At 55.6% G+C, this 15,424-nt stretch overlaps 1 protein-coding gene across 1 annotated transcript in view; it reads right to left on the reverse strand.

Annotated features, from left to right (window-relative positions):
• Positions 1–15,424, reverse strand: part of GLT1D1 (glycosyltransferase 1 domain containing 1) — a gene marked incomplete at its 5' end in the record, with an annotated part of 76,286 nt that overhangs the window by 48,864 nt on the left and 11,998 nt on the right. The window contains 1 exon segment of the mRNA XM_027771411.1: positions 6,298–6,446.

Raw genomic sequence — 15,424 nt, forward strand, 5'->3', positions numbered from 1 at the left:
ACATGGGGCACGTGTGCACATGCCCAGGCTCCCGATGGGATGGACAGGTGGACAGGGTTGTGTGTGGCATGTGGATTTCGTGTCCTTCAGATAAATGCCGAGCAGCGGGACCGCTAGGGCACACGGCGGTTCTATCCTGAGCTTCCTGCAAGTACATTTGCAAAGTCAATTCGCCCCATAAAACTCTGCTCAGTTACCCTGACTCCTCCGAAATCTTGGCCATGTCTCTCCAAGCAAAGCCTCCGCCTTCCCTGCCAGGCCGTGTGTAGGACAGGAGCCCCTCGTAGCTATTTCTGTACCCCGTGCTCGGTTAGTATGCCAGTTAGAAGTTAAGTTCTCAGTCAACCTTTGTTGAAATGAACGGAGCCTGAAAAGTCCTCTACACCCCATTTACCGGGAGGTTCATTCCACGTGGCTGGTCTTATTTCATAATTCAGTTCTCACACTGCAGAGTCCCCAAAGTCTGCTAGGGAAACACACACATGCACACACACACACATGCACACACATGCACACACACACGCACACACACACACACACCGTTTCCTCAAGCTGGCTTCTTATCCAGCTACCGAACCTGCTTCTTCAGGAGGCCTTAGCCTGAAACATATTCTCAACAAAGAGCAGAGGAGGCCCTCACAACCCCTCTGAGCCACGCCTAAGGAGCTGGAGCATGTCCTCTGATGTGTCCTGCAGGGCAGGGGAAAGGCCGGGCACCCTGCACAGGAGTGGCCCCGCCATGGTCCTGTCCCGGCTCGCCTCGCCCCTGCCATAGAGCTCTGCTCCTCCACATGTGAACGGCAGATCGGAATCCATGTCGAAAACCCCCCATCGACAGGCTCGCGGGGAGCGACAAAGGTCGCCTGGCAGTTCACGGAGCTGATCCATAACTGAAAGCCTTCTCTCCGATACCGGTCGGGGCCAGCCCGGCACTGGGGACGAAGGAAGCTGGATCCACATGGGTGAATGGCATGGTTCAAGTCCTAGAAGGCCACTTGAGAAACACTCCTGGCTCATGCACCTGTGTGGCCACAGTTCGAAAGGAGGGAGAGATGGAGGAGACACGTGACTCACCCCGCTGGGGGCTTTCTCCCTCTCCCTGCTTCTCCGTCTCTGCCGAATGCACGCACACTCTGGCAAATTAGAAAGTAAGTAAAATAAAAACAGGTGCTATTTTAAAACAGTACTATCTACAATATATCGTCCATGTATTCATGTTGTTACTGACCCACTATTTACATATTCTTCTGAGGAATTTTAATTACCTAACTAGTCACTCAGCAAACACCAGTTATTTTTTTTTCTAGAGGGCACGTGTTTCTCAAGTCACTGCGTCTGAGATTTGAACTATGTTGGCAGCCACATGAGATCCAGCTGCCTTAACCGCCACACCACAGAGCCGGCCCACAGCACCAATCTGAATCAGAAGACACCTTCTACTTGTCTTCGTTGTCAAAGTCTTACTTAGCTGTTTAATATGCACAGTTATATAAAAGTGGCTAGTTATTATTTAGTAATACATATAAAAACTTGAAAAATGCATAGATTCTTTGGTTATCCAACACCTTGACGATCGTAAAGAAGACAAGCTTCTGAGATTTCTGCAGAAGTCTGTCCCTCACAGCATCATCCATAGCTGAGGGGGGATGGTAATAATGTGTGATGACCCACAGCATGCTGCAGACCCGCGGAAACCTTCCTAAGGTACTGTTAGGTAGAAGCAGGTTCCGAAACACTGAGAAGAGGGGGGCTGCGGCTGTAAAAACACAAACTGCAGAGGGGCAGCGATGTCTCTGCACGGACATTTTAACGCCGTGCTTGGCTTGTCTTCTAGTTAGAACATGACTTCATAAACTTAGTATCAGACGGAAATAATAAAAAAAGAAAACGCGTACACACATCTTGGTGGTAAAATTGCAAGTGTGTTTTCTTCTTTATCCTTTTGTGTAGTTTCCAGGATCGCCTACTTCTGCAATTTCAAAAATCGATAAATGCTGTATGTTTTAAAATACAGTGTCATCCACAAAGGCCTGTCTAAAATACTGACAGTGTATTTATAGATTGAAATATTACACAGCTAGTTAATAACCGCAGGGCAGCTCAATGTATCCAACCAAATCAGAAGTTCCTGGCTGCAGCAGGGAGACAATGGAGTTGCAATTGATCTCTACGCCTTCTGCAACATGGTAACAGGGTAACACTTTGTACCCTATGCTGCCCAAGGAGAGTGTGACTTTCAAAAGAGAACCTTTAGACTAAATGATATTTGATTTCTGCAAAGACAACAGCTAGGACTAAACAGCAAATCAGAATGTAACCAAGTTTACTTAGAGAAGGGATTCAGTTCTGGCTATCTGGTACATTGAGCAACAAAATCAATCCCTTGCTCTTGAGCAACAGGTTTGCTTTGGAGAGGGCTTCTTTGATCCTGCAACTCTTGGGACAGTCAAACGTAACTGGGGGTGACTGTTCCACTTGAAACAGAATTCAAGAATGGTAACCAGAGGACTGAAACGCAAAGGAAGAGCAGCAGCGAGCTGACAGAGGGAGCGGAGGACGTGAGCTGCCCTAGCGTTTCTGGGGGCAGTTCGTCAGCATCAACCGGAAGTACGCAAGCCTTGACCTCTGGGTCCATCTAGGGGTTTGTACCAACATCTTCACACAAGAAATAAAATCAGAGATGGGACAGGCAGTTAGTGTAATGGCTCTGTTGCTGGATTCCCATGTAGTCAACCGCGGTTCGCGTCCTGGACCCGGTGGCTTACACTCACGCCAGGCGCGTGCCCAAGATCCTGAGAGGAGAATGGACGAGAAGGGATTGCGGCGTGGCCATCCCCCGGGGGGGTGATTTCTCACTTTCTGCCTCTCTGTCTCTCTCTTTCTGTCTGGCAAGTGCACACACCCTCTATAGCAAAAACCTCTCAAAAAAAAAAAAATCAGAGATACCGCAGCATTGCTTAGAATGGCAAAGATGTAAGAGAGAGTTGTAATAAATATGGCATAGTCCTACCGTGGTTCAAGACCTGGACCCAGCAGCTTGAAACTCACACCGGGAGTGTGTGCATGAGTGTCCAAAATCCCAAGAGGAGAATGGAGGAGAAGGGACTGTGGCGTGGCCACCCCCGGGGGTGTTAATTTTTCATTTCTGTCTCTCGGTCTTTCTGGCAAGCACACGTGACCTCTAGCAAAAATATCTCAAAAATAGAAAAATAATGGGCACATGGTCACTGTTGCTTAATGGTGGGGACACTCTGAGAAATCCATCACTAGAAGATTTCTTAGCAGTCGCTCAGACCTAGAAGGCATAGCCTGCTTCCTACCTAAACTACATGGGAAGCTGCTAACCTCCCCTTTAGAAGTGTCTCTATGAGAGACTCAGAGAAAAAGAGCGAGGAGAGAGAGACGCATCCCCAATAGTGACTCCACGCCACGATCCACCCCAGCTGCGTGTGCACTGGCGTGTGCAGGGAGACCTCGAGGGCCAACTCAGGACTGCCATGTGAACCCGGCCCACAGAGCACAGCACACCCGCCGTGCTGCCCGCTGGGCCTGCCTCTAGGACGTCTCGGCTGTCGTGGACTGAAGCACCAACATGCCATGCACGACCCACCACTCCGGACGTGCCGGGGCTCCCGGCTGGCGGAGTGTGAGGCCCCGCGAGTGCACACGAGAACTTCAGTCAGCACGACCCCTTACGGGACCGTGCTGGCCCACGGGAGTGGGAGCTTTACCTGCGCCCTGGAGGCAGGGTGAGCGCTCACGGCTTTCACGCCTGACTCACCCTTAGTCTCCACCCGTGTTCTGACACACTTTCCAGGATTGGATGACACAGGCTCAGTCCGCTGAGAATAGCTCTCGGGACAAGACTTGCCGAAACTCTGTCTCTACAGAACGATTCCCCCAGGTTCATAGGCTGAGGTGTCTACACAGAGACGTTCATTAGGAAAAGCTGAAGAAGCCTAACCGTCTACGAAGTGGAGTTTCAGTCTGGCGTAGACGGACAAGGAGAAGCGACCACACTCTCCTCGGGGCGGGAGGTAAGGTGCTGAGAGACTAAGGTGCCCGTCCTGGTCGCTCCTCTAGGGCACGCTATCGTAGCTGTTGCACGGGCCTGGCACGGTGCAGCCGCGCTCACCCTCCCTCACCGGCTGCCGAGGGGCACTGACGGCGTGCCCGCATCTCAGGCTGCCCGGGCCGGGATTAAAGCCACGACGTCCCTCGGGTAGCACATCACAGTGTGGCATGGAGCTGGCCCTGTGCTGTCCACCCCGGCCGCTGCCCCTGTCTTCCCGTGCCCCCCGTCACTGCGGCACACGTGTGCTGCGCGGGGAAAGTGCCACGTCAAGGGCTCGGGGCTGAGTCTCCAGCCCCACGGGGGTCTCGGAACCCACCCCGTGGGGACAGAGTAAGCGCGGCCGTGCAGAAGGTCCAGATGTTGTACAAGGCGGAGAGGCACGATGCTGCGTACATACACGGGCACTTCATAAAGTCTGTGACAAAACGGAATTGAAGTACAAGTTAACGCTGGCGAGAGGTAGAGGGAACCCCGCGCTGCTTTCCCTTCGGGGGCTTCTCGTGGGCCCTTGAAGACCCCTCACACAGGAGGTCCCTGTCGTGTCTTCAGCTGTTTCCCTCTGCGTGGGGGATGTCTTACCGTGTGTGTGCCGCCTTAGACAAGGACGTGGCCACCGCAGGAGGGGGCATCGCAGAGGGCCCTTCCACTGCAGGAGGCAGGGCCGCAGCCGCAGCCGGAGCCCGAGCTCGAAGCTCTGTGCTTCCGTATGGCCGGAGCAGTGGAAGTCGCCCTCGGCAGTGGAACTGCTGAAAAGCCCAGAAACCCGACACTCTCTGCTGACTGAAACCGGGTCTGAGGTGTGAGGACGGCTGTGGATGATCTGGATCTTAAACCCCAAGCTCTCCCTTGGCGTGTCGTGGCACGGATGACGCCACTACTGTGCCACCAACGCGCTGGAGAAGCAGCTCACTTCTCAAGGCCACAAACACCCCGACGCGCCCCCCTCTGATGGCGAAGTCCTGGGAGGCGGCGTCGGGCGGTCTCAAGGCTTCGTTCCTTTTCTAAGAACATGCACTGGGGTTTGACGTCAGTGCTCGTTGCTGATGAAGAACTCGTACCCCACCGGGGTGCACGAAGTAACGGGTAGCTTGTGTTCCTGCCCCCAACTCAGGTCCATGTCCCGGTTCCATGCCAGTCGGCTTTGCACTAACCTAGTGAGCCCACGCTCGTATGCCTCAGCACCTCGCCTGTGCGGCCGCACCTGCTCAGACTCACTCAGCTTTAGCATCTTCAGAGTGTCCACACGCACTCACGGATGGAATAAAATCCTTCATAATTGCTCCTTCTACACTGTAAAATAATTCTATTTTTAAAGTAATTATTTAATTTTATTTACCACTATTATTTTTCAATTTGCTACAAGGCATGCATGCTCACCAGACAGAGAGAGAGAGTGAGAAAGCAAGCCGAAGTCCTGGGAGGCGGCGTCGGGCGGTCTCAAGGCTTCGTTCCTTTTCTAAGAACATGCACTGGGGTTTGACGTCAGTGCTCGTTGCTGATGAAGAACTCGTACCCCACCGGGGTGCACGAAGTAACGGGTAGCTTGTGTTCCTGCCCCCAACTCAGGTCCATGTCCCGGTTCCATGCCAGTCGGCTTTGCACTAACCTAGTGAGCCCACGCTCGTATGCCTCAGCACCTCGCCTGTGCGGCCGCACCTGCTCAGACTCACTCAGCTTTAGCATCTTCAGAGTGTCCACACGCACTCACGGATGGAATAAAATCCTTCATAATTGCTCCTTCTACACTGTAAAATAATTCTATTTTTAAAGTAATTATTTAATTTTATTTACCACTATTATTTTTCAATTTGCTACAAGGCATGCATGCTCACCAGACAGAGAGAGAGAGTGAGAAAGCAAGCTGCCAGGTCTGGGACTCGAACCGTGGTTGGTTATGTGAGTCTAGCACCGTACACGCCACACTACCTGCCGGCCCCAAGGATCCTATTTTTAACTTTCAAAAATTACACTTTGAAATTCAAAACACACTCTGAAAAACATCAGGACAATACTCTTCATATAGTAAGAAAAACAAGCTTCAATATATATGCATTCTCAATCGGTATAGTTCTACCACTTTAGAAAATTAGTAGAAAAACAAAAGAGACTGCCGTGTTCTTCCCACTCCTGAGCCGATAACAGAAGGTGCTGTCTCACGTGTTACCGACGCCAGAAGTGGCTGACACTCGGCCCCAGTGTGCTCGGGAGAGGAAGTGGGTTACCTTGCAGAAGTCGGCCTCCCCGGTAGAGGTGAAGGGCCAGCGCTGCCTCGAACTCGTCAGCCCTCAAGAGGCTTGCGATTTCCGACGGGCTTTCAAAGTCAAAGGCATCTTTCAGGATGCACACGTGTCCTGCAGTTTCCAGGTGGTCCCTTCATCGAAACAAAACAAAACAGCCAAGAGAGGAAAGGGGGCGTGTCATTAATATGCCACAGGTTCCTGCTGTGATTAAGATTTTAATTTTTTTTTTTTTAGATTTTAAATCAATTCTAAAAGAGGCGATTTGTCCTAAGACACAGGAAGCGCCTGCTGATACTGACAACAGTCGCTCACCCTGCCACCCCAACAGCTGGGACAGGGCTGGGCCCGGCCAGGGAAGGAAGGCCGGGTCCACCTGGCCCACAGCCCTGGGCCACGAGGCTCACACGAGGTGTGCACTGCTGTGCCAGGGAGACCTGCAGACCCAGAACCCCCTCCTCTACCTCCTTCACCCACTTCTCCTGCCCCTTAACTGTGAGCGGTACCCGCAGGCTCCTCCGAGCCTGTTACCCAGTTCTCAAGAAGATGTCAAGGAGCCCAGCGACACGCAGTGGGGACACGGCACCCTACAACGTGCACCCACATGGGTGGGGCGGCTCCCGTCTGAGACCTGCACACGCAGGGCACACGCCCACGATCTGGGGCTGGCTGACCCGGGCTGCGTCGCAGGATGGAGGCCCTGCTGGGGCTGCTGTCCTTCCCTCTCTCTTTTTCTCTCACTCATGGAATGAATGAAGGAATGAGTGGATGAACTTAAAAAGAAAAAAGGCTTCAAGGCCAGCAGGTGGCGTGGTGAAGGCACTGGATCCGCATGGCCAACTCCAGGTTCAAACACTAGGCCCAGAGGCCTGAAAAATCCGCTGTGCACATGTGCATGCCTGTGTGTCCACAATCCCAGAGAAGGGCCTGCGGTGTGGCCGTCACCCCTGGGGCCTTCCCTCTTCTCTGCTTCTCTCTCCAGTGAGCACATGTGCCTTTGGTGGCAGGTGACACTAAAATCAGAAAGAGAAGACTTCCAAGGTCACCCATTATCACTGCTTTAAAAAATACTTCACGGCCTTTTCATTCTGTCTGGAAAAAAAATCATTCCAACACATCTCCTGTCTTTCTCACCGCCTCTGATGGCTCCTGGCAACGTAAATCTCAAACACAAGCCTGACCAGCCACCAAAGGGGTGGGGCGGATCCCAGTCACTGACCGAAGTTCCGTAAGTCCCTGGCCCCAGGAATGAGCACACACAGGTGCCAAGAGAGCGGGTGACAAGGAAAAATGGACGAGGGGCTTGCGGAGTGGCCAGGCCCTGGACGGGAGGAGGGCGAAGCGGGGAGTGTCCCAGCTCCTTGTCTCACCCTGGCTTCCTCCTGGGCGTCCCACCCCCACAGCCCTGTGGACAACCCCACTGACCTAAGTACTGACCCCCACTGTCCCCTAACTCAGGACCGCACGCTGGACACGCTGCATCGCTCCGAGCCTCTGGCTGGGAGCTCCTCTCCCTCGGCCTACGCGGCAGATGTCCTGGGACCCCACCACCGACCTCGCCGCCTGCTCCTTCCTGGCCACGTTCTCCCCCAGGGCTCGCCCTCGCCCTGGGCCCCAGCGTGAAGAAGCTCTTCCTCCTCCCTCAGGGACAAAGGTCCAGCCCAGGCCTTGCAGAGCTGCCTGGTTCCCCGCTGCCCCTTTGTGGTTCAACACAATCTGTGGTGGGGTGGGATGTCCATGCCGAGACTCTCCGGCCGTGCCCAAGCATCCAGCACTTCACAAGCGGGGGTGTCCCCCTTCAGTGGCCAGAACCTGGAAGGCCTCCTGGCTTCCCCTCTCTCCCCTGCCACTTATCACAGGGTCCTTCCTGAGAGTCTTCAAATCTGGCGGCTCTCTTCTGCCCTGAGAGAAAGCCGCCCTCTCTCAACCTCCAACCCCAGTAACCCTCTGGTGACAGTGACAAGTGGGCTCCACCTGGCTCCCGGCCACTCAGAGCACGTCAGTCACTGCCCTGTTCAGTCCCACAGGCTCCTTCCTGCCTAGGTCCCTGGGTCCCTCTGCACCTTGGGTCCCTCTGCACCTTGCTAATCCTCAAGGCTCCCCTGCAAAAGTGATTTCCCAAATGCAAATGTCGAGGCCGGCCCTGAAAGTCATCACAGCCCAAGAGTGAAACCACCCAGAGGCCCAGGGGTCAGCTGGCGAGGGAACAGGCAAGGACCATGTCTGTAAGCTGGGGCCCTGCCAGCCTCGGGGGAGCGCGGTGCTGCCGCCCTGCACCGAGTCCTCCCAGCGGACCCCACAGGCGGCTGCATTTGTGCGGAAGGTCCCAGTGGCCAAGTCCGTGGAGACAGAAGTGATTGACGTGTGCTGGGGTGCGGGGAGGGCGGTGGGGGCGCCTGCCAAGGGGTGTTTCTCCAGGCAGCGCTCACAGACCCCCTGACGCTCGGTCTGCTCCCTTGAATGGGTTCGCCCTCACCCCCCCTCATTGACCCTTCTGTAACTAGGTACTTGTGGGGACCTGCTCAGGTCTGCCCCTGGGGCTGGAAGAAGAGCCTCCTGCAAAGGACCAGGCTTCCTGGGCGCTGCCAGGCAAGCACTGCGGCCATGTGGCTGCGTCTTCCCGAGACCCGGGAATGAAAACCTCCAGGGACTCATGGACTCAACACCTGCACTGCAGGGGGCGATAAAACAGCCTCTCCCCTTGACTAAAAGTACAACCACGATTTCCCTCGACTCCTATCATGACAAAACGTTTGCAAACTTCCCTCCAGCTCTGCTGTGAATCTGGGCCACCAGGTTTCGGAGCGAGGGCAGCAGGGAGGAGCGGGCATGAAGGGAAGTGCTGCGCCCATGCAGACGACTCTGCCTTCGTCCTGTCCTCTCTCCCACCTGTGCATAAGGGCCGGCTCCAGTCTGCTCCCCCAGCACTGCGTGCCCGGTTACAGGAGGGCAGTAACCCGCCCGCAGAGCCCGGCCGTCTCCGGGACAGTGCGCGCAGCAATCGCAACGCCACCTCCTGGCGTGGACTGGCCTGCTCCTCCTCCCGGAGGAAGCCCAGACCCTTAGCTCTTCCTTACTTTCATAACACTCCCCGAGGAGCTCTGGGGGCGATGCGCCAGGTCTGCAGCCCCGTCAAACAGCAGATGTCTGACAGCGTGCCTAGGGCAGGCTCAGAGACTTCCCCAGAAATGAGCTGACAGTAATACCTTCGGGGCGAAGCCAAGCAGGGGCCCGCGGAAAGGCCTGGCCCTCTCTGTTCCCCTGCCCATGAAAAAACTGGAATCCTCAAATTAAGAATGAACAGGAGCCGACCTGAAGGCGCAGTCCTGCCTAAGGGGCTGGAACGGGAGGCCCACTGAAATTGGAATGGCCAAGAGAGGCTTGAGGCTGAGGCCTGGGCTCTGCCGGGCCACCCCCAGGGGACTGTGGGAAAGTACTGTATGCCCCAGCTCGGAGTGAGCAAAACCACCACAGACAAGTCTGTCACCCCTTTCTCCTTCCGTGCTCTGAAAACTCTTGATGTAGGGCCAGCAGGGGACGTGAAGGTTAAGGTGCTAGATTCCCACGGGGTCGGTGGTGGTGTGAGTACTGTGGTTCGAGTCCCCAGCCTGGATTTCTGCTTTCTCACTCTCTCTCTCTCTCTCTCTCTCTGGTGAATGCACATGCCCTATAGCAAACTCGAAAAGTAATAATAATAAATAAAATTAAATAATTATTTTTTTAAAACAATCGATGTAAAGATGCCTGTGGTACTTTGATGTACTTTCAGAAAGTACTTAAAACTTCCTTTCTTCTCTGACTTTCTTTTGTTATAAACATTGGTTTCAGGGACCAGCAAGTGGCGTGGTGGTTGAGGTGCTGGACTCCCACAGAGTTGACACCGTTCAAGTCCCAGACCCGGTGGCTTGAAACTCACTCTGGGTACATGTACCTGCGTGCCCACAATCCCGAGAGGAGAAAGGAGGAGAAGGGATTGCAGCATGGCCATCCCCCTCGGGTGATTTCTCAACTTTCTTTTTGTCTCTCCTGCAAGCACCGTGCCCTATGGCAAGAATCTCTCAAGAAAATAAAAGAAATTAGTTTCGAAGCTGTAGGGATTATGCTATTTTTAAATTTAAAATTTTTAATTACCAGAGGGAACATGAGCTTGCCGGAGAGGGAGGTAGGGAGGGAGAAAGCACCCTCGGTGAGGAATGGTCACGCTACAATTGCTTCTCCACTTCTCCAGCCTGCCAGGGCCTGGAAGACGTACATGCGTGTACACACGCACACGCACACACGTTTTTCAAGCCACTGGGGCTGGGACTGAAACCACGTGGGCCATAAGGGATGCTGCCCGTAGCTATAGATCACAGGTCAGCCCAGGGCCATCTCGGAGCTGCTGAGGAGCCTGACCCCTGCTCTTCATTCTCTTCATTTTCCCCTTAAAGTCACAGGATTGGAATTCCGCAGAGGCGGCCCACAGCAGAGGCTGCTCCCTCCCTGTCCCCCCAGGGCAGTAGAGCTGTGGTCCCCTCCACCAGCCTGGTGTCGCAGTAGGTAGGCTTGGCTCGGTGGTTGGTTGGTGGTCGGTGGTCGGGGCTGGCGGGCCAGACAGCCTGCAGTGCAGAAGCAGTCCCCACAGGGCGTGAAGTGAGGCGCGGGGCTGTGCTCCCCACAGTTACTCCTGGCCGCCTGTGTCAGGGCTTGACTGACCCGGTTCCCGCCGGGCACTGACCAGATTACGGCGGGTTTCCGAGGACCAGCCCCGTTTCAGCCTAGCAGGAGGCAGCACCCAGTAACCTCGCTCCACCACCGCTGTGTGCGTTTACACCCACTCCTGGTGCAACTCCTGCCGGGGAGGGAGACTGCTCCAGGCTGCGGGCCCTGTCCTGTCACTTACGGGAACTGCCTTTAATTCTGGACGCCACAGTGAGGAGCTGCCCCAGACCAGTGTGCCTGGTTCGTGGAGGGTCTCGGGGTTCTTCTGGTTCGAGGGCTCCGAGCTGGGTGGGACCCAAAGATACCCCCCACCTTATCCAATGCTCTGCAGTGGAAACCCGGTCAGTCAGTCCAGCCCGCAGTCACGGGCCAGTGCGCCTGGGCTCCAGGCTGCTGCCCTGCCCTCTGGGTCTCAGAGCACCTCACCTGGAACGGCACAGCGACACCAGATCACACTGCCAGCTGGTCCCGCCAGCCTGCTAGTTGGGCGGAAGATGGGGTCCCATGAAGCCGGGAGGACAGAAGTGTCAGCCTGGGGGAGCCTCTGCACACGTGGCTTCCCGACCGCTTACTCGTCTTCCCAGCAAGCCACGCACGTTCCACACCACTAACTATTTCTCAAGTGTTTTATGCTAATGGGCAAGCCCTCTGATGTGAGTTTCTAATATTTATAGCACTTAGGAGACGGGGCTGGGAGCTGGTATCTGATCGGAATATTGAAAACGCTCCCAGCCAGCACACAGTGATAACGGAGGGGCCGTGCTGCCGTTCACACGCTGCTTACACTCGCTGGGGGGCCCGGACAGGAGGACACTGACTCGGGGGACCCTTCAGAGTCTCCCCACCACATGTTCCACCGCTGCTTACACCCGCTGGGGGGCCCAACAGGAAGGCACTGACTCAGGGGACCCTTCAGAGTCTCCCCACCACATGTTCCACCACTGCTTACACCCGCTGGGGGGCCCAACAGGAGGGCACTGACTCGGGTGACCCTTCAGAGTCTCCCCACATGTTCCACCGCTGCTTACACCCACTGGGGGGCCTGGACGGGAGGGCACTGACTCGGGGTGGTCCTTTAGGTCCCCCTGACCGATGTTCTTCTAGTCTATTGCCTACATCTATAAAAAGGAGAAAACCGAGGTTAGCAGATGCGCAGGCTTACCGCAAAGCCCGCTGTGCACCGGAGGCCCTGGCTTTCCTACCACTCCTCCACACCGAAGGGAGCCACGGGTCTCCTCGCCCTCACTCCCCACATTCGACCTCCAAGCCCTGCTTACTTACGGAATTTCTTTATTTTTGCTAAAGAGTGTGTACACTCACCAGAGACAGGGAGAGGATGGGGAGGACACAGCACCCCCGAGAGGGCATGGCCACACTGCAACCCCTTTTTCTCCATCTCTCCATCCTTTGGGGACCCGGGGTATACACGCACATGTGCCTGGTGTGTCTGGCAAGCCGCCAGGACCAGGACTCTAACCGTAGGTCAGTCTGGGATGGGGCTGGCTGTCCCCAAGGCATAGAGCTGGCCCCATCCTGCTCAGGAAATATGCTGACCCAAGGCTGCTGCCTCCGCACGACCACCCTCACCCCCATCCAGACCGGGGCCCGTGTGATGGACGATGCCGGCACATGGTTCCCGTTGTCGGAGCTGCACGGCGAGGTCCTGCCCACCCCTCCAGCCACATCTCCTGCCTTCCAGCGTGAGAACCCTGACCACGTGGGAGCTCGGCCAGGCAGGCGTACCAGCGTGCCCATGACATGAACACGGGCCTCAAAGCCCTGCACGGCCTGAGCAGGGGCTGGGTCCGGAGGCACCAGCAGAGCCCCTCTGACCTCCCACCCGGGTCCACCCCCACTCACATGCTCCCAGGGCAGCACGACTCCCCACGCGGTGTGCTCGCCACAATTTAGCATCAGTTGTCACACAGGGGAGCTGATTTGCCATGACACACTTGAGTGCACAAGAATGGAACCATGTCTTCTGTTTTTTAAATCCAGTCTTACGTAACTGACACCCGGTTCTGCTAGGCTGGTGGGAACTCGTCCTACCCATTTGGGGGCTCCCTCCCCGTCAGTCCAGGCCCTGTCAGGGCCACTGAGGTCTTCTGCAGAGGTATTGGGAGAGAGCCCGCTGTCCTCACTGCTTGCTGCCCATTGGCTCAGAGGGATCTCCGTCGCCATGGGAACCTCCCAGCTCTCCTTCCTGGAAGAGCAGCAAGCCTCAGGTTTCATGGGACTTCTGCTTCCTCCTTTTCGTGCGCCAGCAGCCCTCCCTGCAGTGAGGGGCAACCTAAGCCGGCTCAGAAGGGACACAGAAGCACAGATGACCACCTTCAGTCTGTTCCCACACAGCCAGAGAAACAACGCACACAGGAACTAAGCGGCCGTGCAGCGGCTGGGCCAGCCCTCCCTGGGGCACTGCCGTCAGCTGTAGCCCTGCAGTCTCCCGAGGCAGGCCAAGTGCCCCTGCTCCCCACACAATGTGCGGGGAAGGAGCAGTCTCAGGGCAGCAGCTCCCTCAGCCACATGCCCAGTGCACCTCTGACTGGAGTCCTGCTGGCAGGGAGTGAGCATGGACCCTTGGAAGATGTGGGTTGACAGTTTGAGGCTAGAGCTGGGTGAGAGATGGCAGGTCCTTCTTAATTTTATTATTTTTTTGAGAGATTTTTGCTATAGCGCACATGTGCTTGCCAAAGAAGCAGGGAGACAGAAAGCAAGAAATCTCCCCGTAAGGGGGATGGCCACGCCGCAATCCCCTCTCCTCCATTCTCCTCTCAGGATCTCGGACACGCACACACATGCGCCTGGCATGAGTTTTAAGCTGCTGGGTCTTGGACACGAACTGTGGTCAGCTATGTGGGAGTCCAGCAATATAACCATTATGCCATCTGCTGGTCTCTGCAGGTCCTTATTTTCTGTTTAAGCATAAACTGTCCTCCCACCATGTGGGCAAAACTCAGCCAGACCTGGCCTCTCTGCCCTCAGACCAGGCCCCCTCGCACCCAGCTGGGATGTCCTCCTGTTTCTCAGGGATTCCCTGTGCTGGCCTGGAACCTGAGTCCCTGCGCTCACACGTCCCGGGATGACCCTCCTGATCTCACGGAGCCTACCGGGGACCTTCCATCACTTCAGGAGAGCCCCTACCACTAACTGCAGCCACCCAGTCCCCTCCTCCCCCTTCTCTCTGCCCTGGAGGGAGGGTGGGGCAAGACCACAGGGGCTTCCTCACCCCCAGGGAAAGGAATGTCATTGAACTAGATCTGAGAGGGTTTCAGACAGGCCAGAGTGGGAACCTCACTGCACTCTCCCCAGAGGCCCCAGAGCCTGGTTCATTCTCTGTGGTCAGTCATCATTTTCACCTACAATCTCTCGTGGAGAGACAGAGAGAGAGAGCATGAAGGCACTTCCCAGTGACGTGCGGCCACCCTGCCATCCCTGCTCCATGGCTCGATCCTGACACATGCACGTGTCCCCCCTACACACACACACACACACATGGTTTTTCAAGCCACAGGCCAGAATTCGAACCCTGTGGGTGGCCCCTTAACCACTAGGCCCTAGGGCTAGCCAGTTCACTTAGGATCTTCAGGAGAACTTTCTAACTGTTTTTCTTTTTTTTTTTTTTAGCTGAAAGGAACAATACGAAGTTGGTAGAATCGCACTGTAGGGTGACTATTGTTATCAGTAATAAGTCAGATGTTCCAAAACAGCGACAAGAGAGGGTTTTGAATGTTCTCACCCAGAAAGCAGTAATAAGAGTTTGAGGGGAGCCAGGCCCACCGTCTGACTGAGCACTGCCTTGTGCGCAGGTACTGGGACATCACAGGTACTGGAAGGTGACAAGGATGCGTCAATTAGCAGGAAGAAAAGGAAAGAAAAAGAGTGGGTGTGGCTCCAATTGCACTTTTTAATGATGAAGAAATAACCCACAAAGTGGAAGTAAATTGGGAAATTTCACAAAGCAAGTCAGCTAGTTTAAAAAACTATAACGTTATGGGGGAAAAAAAATAAAAGCCCCTGCTAAGCTCGGCTTGCGGCATGCCAACCCTTCGCATCCCCCTGACGGGGAGCTCCTCAGCCAGAGGTAAGGACGGCCCCGCCCCGTCCTCCTGGGCTGACATTCCGGAGGCTGAAGACAAAGCAGGTGCACAGATAAAGCCAGGGGCCCGCAGCAAAGGAAGAGCGCTAAGATAACCCGCCAGGGAGACGGAGGACAGCAGAGGGCGGGGGAGGGGTGCGGGAGGCCTCTGCAGGAACGCCTGGAAACGCCGGCTAATGAACGCACCTGGCCCAGGCCTGGGACCCTGTCCCCGCGAGCCCCCAGGTCCCTCCGTCCCCTCGCGGTCCCGCAATCTCCCGTGGGCAGGAAGGCCTCCGTCCCGAGCATCCCGCCGAGCGCGCACTCGCGGCC

This window comes from Tupaia chinensis, unplaced genomic scaffold (assembly GCF_000334495.1).
Source record: "Tupaia chinensis unplaced genomic scaffold, TupChi_1.0 Scaffold000211_1, whole genome shotgun sequence".
NCBI lineage: Eukaryota > Metazoa > Chordata > Mammalia > Scandentia > Tupaiidae > Tupaia > Tupaia belangeri.